We start from the raw sequence: 9,647 nt of genomic DNA on the forward strand, positions 1-9,647 counted from the left end.
GGCACAGTTGTGGTTTCACCTTGATTTTGGGGACAGGTGGCTTTTCCACATCCCTGGCATCCTCTGCAGCAGGTGCAGCCCTTCCCTGCCTCTCCCAGGTCCCAGGGGCTCCTGGTGCTCAGGTGTGAGAATCCCAAGGGTCGAAGGAAGGAGTGCAATTCCCAAGCTGCTTGGCTCCTTCCCTCCCCAGCTCCTGGGAATCTGCTCTCGGGACAGGAGCTCTCCAGCAGCTCTGTGCAGCTCTGGCTGAATCACACCACAACCGAGCCCAAACCCTATTATTAGACTCTGGAAACTGCTGCCTTAGAGACAGGTTTGCTTATAAATACCCATGATTTTCTCTCTGCCTCTCCAAAGCTGGCAAGGAGAAGGGATTTCTGCTTGGCCAGAACCTGCCTGCCCTGCTGCTGGAGCTTCTCCCCAGCTGAGCTCATCCTTCCAGCCCCCCAAATTCCAGCTGTGGGGGTGAGCCATCCACCCCAGTGGCAGCAGGGTGGCAAATCCCAGCTGTTTCTGTGATCCTCCAGCTCTCTGTGCTCCCTGCCCAGCCTCCTCTGCAGGCTGTGGTCGGTGCTGGCTGCGCTTTTTGGTCCCTGTCCCTCCTTTTCAGCCTGAGGGTCCCTGGTGGGGACCTCGCCGGGTTTAACCCCACTCCTGGCCGGGAAAAGCTGCTCCAGCTCTTCCTCGGGCTCCCGGGAGAGGGCACCGTGCTCCAGAGAACCGGGACGAGCCGGGGCTTGAGGGATGAGGGCCCTGGGCACGGGGTGAGGAACTGGGGCTTTTGCCGCAGGGAAAATTTGGGATTTCAGGATGGAAGGTGCAGCCGCCTCTGCGCTGCCCTGAAGGACGTGCTGCTGGCTTTTCTCCCTCCTGCAGCCGCAGTGACCTGTCCCTGTTGCTGTGACAGCCCTGGGGATTCAGTTTCAGGTGTTCCAGGTGGTTTTGCAGGTGTTCAAGGCATTTTTCAGGTGTTCCAGGTGGTTTTGCAGGTGTTCAAGGCATTTTTCAGGTGTTCCAGGTGGTTTTGCAGGTGTTCAAGGCATTTGTCAGGTGTTCCTGGTGGTTTCCTTGGCTGGAGAGGGTGAAGCTCCCTCCCTTTATGTCCCTGGGCTGCGATGGACAATCCCTGCCTAACTGGGATTATTTGTGGATCTCATTTCCTCCAGAGAGCTGAAACTTATTGACAGAGAATCCATTCTGTATGGAAAACTCATGATTAATTGCTTCCTCTCAGTTGGGCTCTGTCTCGCAGAGTTTGCTAACAAACATTTTAAATCCCTGGCAGTCCAAAAGAAAAACCTGTGGGAGCTGCTTGGAAATCCAGGGCTGTGCCTGTCCTTGCCAGCAGTGACAGCCCTGGAGAAGGTGCAATTGAGAAGGATCAGGTGCAATCCTTACTCACTTTTTTGGGCCCAAATAGGTGAGAGGGAACAGCAATTTATGAGAGAAATGGGTGGTCTGACTTGTCCATTTTGTGAAACTCAGGAGAACAAGGCAGAAGAAACCACGGGACCTTTTTATTTTCCTTTTTTCCATCATAAAAACTCGCTGGGATTTTGGCTGCAGTGTGTAAATGGTTTTCAGGCAGGAAGGTATTTTAAATGTTTAAACAAAAGGGAAAGAGAAGACTTGAGGGAGCTCACCAACAGTGTCAGGGTTAACGGGGCTGCCTCTGAAATGTCACCTGGGGTCTGACGTGCCTCTGGTGCATGAATGATTTACAGGAACAGCAGCTCTCAGCTGTCAGATGATCCAGAGCTGTGTTCCACCCCCAAAATCTGCTTTCCCCCTCAGCTGTCTGGCAGTCCCCACGCAGGGCCCTCCTGTTACACCAGGAAAGGGCTGTGCATGGCAAGGGGGGTGAATCGGGGCATTTTCTGCAGCTCTGTGTGACCTGGAGCCGTGCCAGGGGAGGTTTAAGTTGGGTATCAGGACAATGTTCCTCCCCCAGAGGGTGCTGGTCGCAGGGAATGGTCACATTCCCCAGGCTGCCAGAGCTCCAGGAGCATTTGGACACCGCTCTCAGGGACGCACAGGGTGGGATTTTGGGGTGTCTGTGCAGGGCCAGCAGCTGGACTCCACAACCCCTCTGGGTCCCTTCCATTCCATGATCTATTATTTTTGCTGGTGAGTTCACAGACGTGTTTCTGTGGACTCTGCACCTCCCAGAGGGGTGATGGAAACTGTTGATGCGTTTTTGTGCTCGGCTCTTCACGCCCTGAATAGCTCTGGCCAGTTGTGCTCAGCTGACTGAAGTGCTGATGGTGCTTGGACAGCAAATTCAGCCGAGGGAAGCTGGTGCAGGCAAAGGCTGATTCCTGCAGCCTCTGGAGAGGATTCCTTGATAAAAGAGGGCAGGGAGGGTCCAGCATCTCCCCGGGAGGAGCTGGGCTTGGTTTCCTGCTCTGCTGGAGCACTCTGTGTTCCTGGTGCTCCATTCTGGCTCCAGGCCTGTGGAGAACCCATTTCCCTGCCATGGGAATTCCCTGGAGGTTTTAGCTCCTCTCTGGGGACTGCAGGCATCCTCTGGGATTCTCCTGCCCGTGAACAGAGCCATTGTGCAGCTCAATCATCCAGAACCACCTTCCAGAAATATTTGCTGAGGGATTTCCTTGTGTTTGGTGTTCTTGTGGCTTGGGAGGGCTCCTCCTCTGTGCCACCAAAAAGGAGGATGAGCTGGCTTTTCCCCCTTAACCAGTCAATATTTACTCTCCCAGGCAAGCTGTTAAAATGCTGCTGCTCTCTTGGTTTTGGTGTTTGTTCCTCCTGCCTCGCTGGAACCTTGCCCCAGCGTCTCCCACACTGGCAGCTTTTGTTTGTGCCGCAGTGGCACGTGGGTGTTCCTAAAGACAGGGCTGGGGGAGCCTTCCAGGGACTGCCAGGTCATGTTTGCATCCTCTCCTCTGAGAGCAGGGTGTGTGCCAGCCCAGCTGCCTCAAGGAAGGCTGGAGTTCTGGAAGGGGAAGCCACGGGATCATTTATTCAACCCCAAGCTGAAATCCTGAGAGGAAGCCACGGGATCATTTATTCAACCCCAAGGTGAAATCCTGCTTCCACAAAAATCCAGGAGGGAAGGTAACAAGGATGGTCTCCAGCAGTTTTTTAGGAGTCCTGATAAACAAACTTTGCCAGAGCCCTGTCCAAGAGGATTTTTGGTATGTGCACCACTTGTGTGCAAAATTACCTGGAACTTTGTCACTGCAAGTGTCTCTTTATTTTCAATTACTGAAACATTTAATTTCCCTATTTCTGCAATTCCTATGATCCCCAAGAATTATTTTTTTCCAGAGAGGAATGACATTTGCTGCCCTGCCTTTCAGCTCAGCATTGCCTTTCTGCTTCTCTGACAGGAGGCTTGAAGATCCTCCCTGGCAAAAATCTTCCCTGGCAAACTGTTGGATTTGTTAAAGTTGCTTGGCTCCAGCAGGAAACTTTTCTCCTCCACTGGTAGGGGAAGGCAGCCTGGTTCTTAATTGCTTTCTGCAGCTTGGCCAAGTGAAATCCATCTCTGTGCCCTCAGAGCTGAAGCCAAAAAAAAAAACAAAACTCCCTGATGGTCCCTTGTGCTGTGGAGCTCCTCACTGGGTGAGCCTGGTTCCAAGCCTGTCTCTCCTGGATTTATAACCTCTGGAGGAGGAAGATTTAAAGTTCTTGTGTGCAGGAGGGCTCCACATTGGTTTTGGAGGTGATTTGCACCAGTTTATCTTCGTTTAGTTCTGCCTCAGAAAGGAGAAATCATTGGTTAAAAAGGTGTTTATTTTACCTGTTGGCACCGGCTGGGTTCATCTCTCCTGTTGGGAATTGTTTGGTCAGTTCATCAGTTTTGGTCTGGTTGGTTTCTGCTCTGCCCTTTTGCACTTTCAGCTATTTTGAGGGATTTATTCAAAACCCCAGTTCCACAATTTCTTACCCCTGGCTGGTGCAGTCAGAAGGAAGGGTGGGGAGTGGGGAGGATAAATCCTGGAATCTGTGTGGGAGACCGTGGAAACTTTTCAGTCACTATTTAAACCTTTGCAGGGCAGGAAGAGGAATAAAGCCCCAAAGCCAGGTTGTTGTTTGGCCTTTCCAGTGGGAACAGGAATAGGTTTTGTTTCCCTGAACCTCTCAGGTTAAAGCCCAGATTGGACTGAGTTGGAATAACATGATGAGCACCTTTCTGACTGAAAGAGGGGAAGTTTTGGTTGGATACTGGGAGAAATCCTTCCCTGTCAGGGTGGTCCAGCTTTCCTGAAGGCAAACTCTTGGTTGCTTCCATCCCTTTAACCCCTGCTCATTTTCAAAGCTTGAGTGGAATTTTTCAGGCGCTTCCAGCTTGACTTGGTGTGTGATTAATGAGCAATTACGAGCAGATATAAATAACAGTGGATTGAAGCAGGTATGGATGCTATAATTAAAAGCTCTATTACAATATTTATTCATATTTAATGACAGATGTCAAAGGCTGCTCTGTAATTCTGTAGGACTTGACTGATCTTCCTGGGGAGGGAGCAGCTCCTCTCTTTAATTAAAGCATAAAACCCTGGGATCTGAGCAGCTGGAGCTCTTACCTTGCTGGGAGGGCCAGGATTTCATGGTGCTTCCCTTCTGTAGGGACACTCGGTGTCTTCCCAAAAAGAATGCCCCAAAACAGGGCAGAATGGAGCTTGAACAGAGCCTTGTCCTCACACTCTGGTGAGAAAAATCTGGGTTTTAACCCCACTCGCATGAAGGGTTTGGATTTTTTTTTTTTTTTTTTTAATTATAAAACAGGGACTTCTAAATCTTGTTTTAAGAGAAAAAAAAAAAAAAAACCCACACACTTCATGGAGGATTTGTACCCTGCTGTGTCCAGAATCACCCCTGACACAGCAAATCCCTCCAGCAAAGCTTTGGCCTCGCCTGCCTTGTGCCCAAAACCGAGGGGAGAGGGGCACCCCTGGCACCAAACTCAGCAGCTGCTCCTGGCTCAAACCCCGGCTGCTGCAGCTGCCTCTGCCCTTAGGAAATGTTTTGGCCATTACAGCCCAGAATAAGCCCTCACACGCTGCCTTCACCCCAAAAAACCACCGTGTGTTCTGCGAAACCCACCCTGCCCCAGATCCCCCGTGGGTTTGGGAAGGCCTTTAGTGCCTGGCAGGGAAACATCTGGATTATTTTCTATTTTCTGCACCAGGCATCACTCCGAGGCACTGTCCCCAAAACCTGGGGACAGGCGGTGATAAAAAAGAGCTTTTTTTTTTTTTTTTTTATGTGCCACCTTCTCTCTTCCCAGCGCTCTCCCTTGTGCTTGGGCCATGCCAAAGCACACCTTGCACACTGCACGTGGAGGAGCCAGCCCGTGTGCGGGTGGGCAGGGGGACAAACAGCCCCTGCCCGTGCCTGCTGGGGACAAACAGCCCCAATTCCCCCGGCTGGCAGCACCTGAGGGCTCTGAGCCCACCCCGAGGCTGAGCTGGATGCAGGCAGGGCTGAGTTTGCAGCTGCCGTGGAGGTGGGGTTGAGTTTGGGTTGCCAGCTGAAGGTGTGTCCCTTTGGTGGTCTTTTTTTTTTTTTTCTTAACCTTGATTTCAGAGGGGAGGGTTGCTCCTAATCACGGCTCCTTTTGGTTATGAGCTGAAATGTGTGGCTGTTCCCCTTTTTTTTTTTTTTTTGCTTTTATTTCTGACTCTTTCTGAGCCTCTTCGGGAGGTCTCTGGGTCTGGAAAGGTTTCCACCATCCCCCAGTGAACAATGCAGAGCTCCCAGGAGCTGAGGTTGCCTTCCCCTTCTGCGTCTCTCCAGGCTTATTTTTAGGCAATTTACAATTAATTCTTTTGGAGAGAAAAAAAAATAAAAAAAAAACAATTAAAACTGCCATTGTGACTTCTAAGAACTGTTGATAGAAAAAAAAAAAAAAATCAGCCCTGTTAAAGGTTGGTATTCTGGGATGAATCCCTCAGGGAAAGGGAAAAATGTGGCTGTGTCGTGCCAGGGTTCCAGGCAGCGTGTTCAAAATAAACCAGAAATGCCGGGGTTTTGCTTCCACTTTGCTCTTCTTACCCAGCCTCCAGTTCTGAGTCAGGGTGAGACAGGGATGAGCTGCTTCTGAACCCTTGTTTTTCCTGCTGGTGCTCTGTGTGTTCATCTTGATTAAATCGTGCCACCCGTGCAGGTCAGGATGGAATTCTTGGGGCTTCTTGGAGCTCGGGGAGCAGAGTGACTTTCCTGACGGGGATTTTGGAAAGCATTCCCCCAAAATTCCTGTTGTTTGAACTGCTGAAATGAAGTGAAGGGCACTTCAGAGTATTTGCTTTTCCATCCTGCCCTGTGGAATATGAAATGCACCAGTTGTTCTCATAATTGTCAATATTTGGGATAAATTTGGTCAAAGAACCGGGAAACAGCTGATCTTGAGAAAGCTCTGGCCTCTCTCCAAAAATGTGATTAATTTCAAATAGACATTAAGGAAAGGTGAAGTGTCTGGGGGCCAGGAGTGTCTTTGGAGCCAGAGGTGAGGGGTAAGGGCTGAAGGCACGTGGTCCCACAAGGAGGTCAAGGTTTCGCTGATTTTTAACGGGAGCTTGGCACAGCTGGGATCTGTGTCTGCTGGCCAAGGGTGATTTGGGGCTGGAAATGGGGAATTGTGGTGGGGGGCAATGGGGGAGTGAGGTCTGGGGCCCCTTTTTGTGGGGTTTAGAGCAGGCCATGCCCCTCTCAGTGGCTGGTTTGTAACTCAGCCTTTAGGCAATTCCCGCTGGACCAGAGCTGCTGGATTTTCAGGGTTTTGTGGGTGTTTTGTGGTGGTTTTTTGGGTGGATCCCTCGGCAGAGGGGGGGGAAAAAAAAAAGTTTCCTTTTCCACCAGCACCTGTGAGAGTTCTGTGACCAAAGCCGAGGGGAAGGGGAAGGGTTAAAGCCCTTCAGAACCTTTCTGAGCTGAATTACCTGAAACTTGGGATGGCCCGGACAGATGTGTTGGCATGGCAACGCCTCCAAGGAAACGCCGCTGGGAACGGGGAGCCGCAGCCCTGCCCTGCCCGTGCCCCAGCTCCTGCTGGCAGGCCCTGATTAGTGGGAATAATTAATTATCCCTCCAGCAGCCCCTCCGTGCAGCGGCGGTGACGCCAGCAGGGCTAACGAGGCTCGGCTGTTAATTTGCTGCGTTAATGATGATGTTCTCCCGCTTTGGCTCGCAGGGAAGGGGGAGTTAAAGCCACTTTTTGTTTGTTCCTCTCTTCGCCCCGCACAGGGCTGGGAGTCCGGGGGAAGGGAATTCCTGAGCTCTGCCACTGGATTCAGACCAAATACCCCTGCTCGGAGAGCAGCACGCCCAGTTTGATGGGGAAGCTGGGAACTGGTGGCTGGGGGATGCTGGGCTCTCATTTTCCAGCCTCGGGAATTTTTCTGTGCCTTTGTAGGTATTTAGAGTTCCTCACCTGCCTTTTCTGGGTGCTGCTGGACACCAGCCTGGGTGTTCTGGTTTGCTGAAGGACGGGACTCAGCTCCTGCAGGGTTCTTTGCCATGAAAAGGAGCTTTTTTGGTGAAGATGAAGCTCCTGATTCCCCAGACCAGGAGCTTCTGCAAGTGACCAAGATGTAAATTGTTAATTTTGAACAGAACAGCTGCCCTGGAATAGGGGAAGGAACAGGAAAATGATGCTTTTGCTCTGTGTAATCTGTGTATGACAGCACCTGAGCTGAGCTTTCCAAGAGACAGAGAAGCTCAAGGTATTTATTTCTGTAGCAATATATATTCTGTACCATTTTGCTGGGGGCTGGTGGTCCTGGGGAACGCTGCCTTGCTCTGATGAAGCGTTTTCCATGGAAACAGCCCCCGGTGCCTCCCGGGGGAAGCAGACCCAGGTGATTCAGCCCCTGGGATAATTTCCCCCATTGACGTCAGCGCTGCTCCCTCCCAGCTCTGCTCTCCAGCAGGGAGTTCTGAGCTCCCAAAATGTGCCTGGGCTTGGCAGGGCGCTCTCAGCTCCGGGAATGTCCATTTGGGGGTATTTTGGGAACAAACCTTCCATTAGCTCCCTGTGTGTGAGTGGTTCTGCTGCTGCTCTGCAAACCAACCCCACACGGATCCTTATCAAAGCGCCACCGCCTTTATTTGCTGATAAGTCACCCCAGCAGGGGCTGTTACATAAAACCACACGATGGCATTTCCCTGGCAGGAAATCACCACGTTCAGGGAGCTTTTTGAGCAGAGAGCTCTCTCCTGAAAATGGAAACTCAGGAAACACTGAGTGACAGCTCTGGGGAAAACGGAGCTTTCCTGGCAGGGATGGTGGATTGGAAACCCTGGGAAAATGGGCAGAAAGAACATTTAAAATAAGTTAAAAGGAGGATAAAACCTGCTGTAGCCTGGTGCCCACATTCCTGAGCGTGTTGCCATGGTGGGGGGTGTCTCCTTTTGGGATTGCCTGTGCTGGGATAATTCCTTAGGATGTCCCCATGGATATCCTGGGGTCAGGGGGAGGGAAGTGTGGGGTTCAGATGTGCCTTTTGGGGCTGTCAGGCTGCAGTTTCTCAGTCTTTACCCCCCACCCACTGCTTATTTCACCCCCAGGGTTAACTCTTGTCCTTGGTAAGATTTGTGGGGTTTCTAACAGCAAGCACAGATTTTCTGTGGTTATTAAATTATCAGCACTGGATGGAATTCTCTGCTGCTGGAGCTCCAGGTATGATTTTTCATCACGGGCCATTTCTTTTAAATTAGAGGATGCTCTTCCTTGGTTTCAGTTTCCACTCAATCTCGTGGTTTTACACTCAGATTAACCTCAAATTTCTTCGTTTGCCTGCGTGTCCAAGCTCTTCCACAATTTACTTTTTGTTCTGCTAATTTTTAACCACCGAGAATCAGGATAACCTGTCCAAAATCAGATTAATATCAGGTTTAGCCCACACAGAGCCTATTCCTTTAGCCTTGCAAACCTCAGTCAGTGGCACTGAGTTATTCTCTGTACCTCCAGGTGCAAGCAAAGAATCCTCAAAGCACTGGGGGCAGAAACATTTCCCTTATTTCTCCATTCATTTCCCGATTCTTATCCCTTTGAGGGTTTGCCTCAAATCCACAGCTGATGCCCTATGGGAGTCACCCAATTAAAAGTTTCTTTTCATCACATTTCGAATGAGCTCTCTGCCATCTGACCTCCCCTCCAATGCAATATTCCCATCAGAAAAACACCTGAATCAGCAAAACCCTCTGGTGGCTGAACTTGCAGTTCTTTCCCCACAGCGACCTGCTTGGCCATGCTCCCATCAGGGGCAGGGTTGCAGAATTTATGCCTCATTTTCCAGTCTTGCACTTTGTCCAGCAGTGGAGGGAGAAAGGGAGGAGAGGAGAATTCATTCCTGCTGTAATTTTATAGTCAGTCTGACATATCCCTCAATTTCAGGATTGTCCAAGCCTGCTCAGCAGCAGAGCTGTGTGCACTGAAATCAGGCACAATTTTAAGTCCCTTTTTGGATTTTCCAGCTGCATGCGCTGAGTTCAGACAGGATTTTAAGTCTTTCTTTGGATTTTCCAGACCAGCTCAGCAGCAGAGCTGTGTACACTGAATTCAGGCACGATTTTAAGTCTCTCTTTAGATTTCCCAAGCCTGTTCAGCAGCAGAGCTGTTTGCACTGAATTCAGACATGATTTTAAGGCTCTTTTTGGATTTTCCAAGCCTGTTCAGCAGCAGA

Source organism: Vidua chalybeata, chromosome 23, assembly GCF_026979565.1.
Source record: "Vidua chalybeata isolate OUT-0048 chromosome 23, bVidCha1 merged haplotype, whole genome shotgun sequence".
Classification (NCBI taxonomy): domain Eukaryota; kingdom Metazoa; phylum Chordata; class Aves; order Passeriformes; family Viduidae; genus Vidua; species Vidua chalybeata.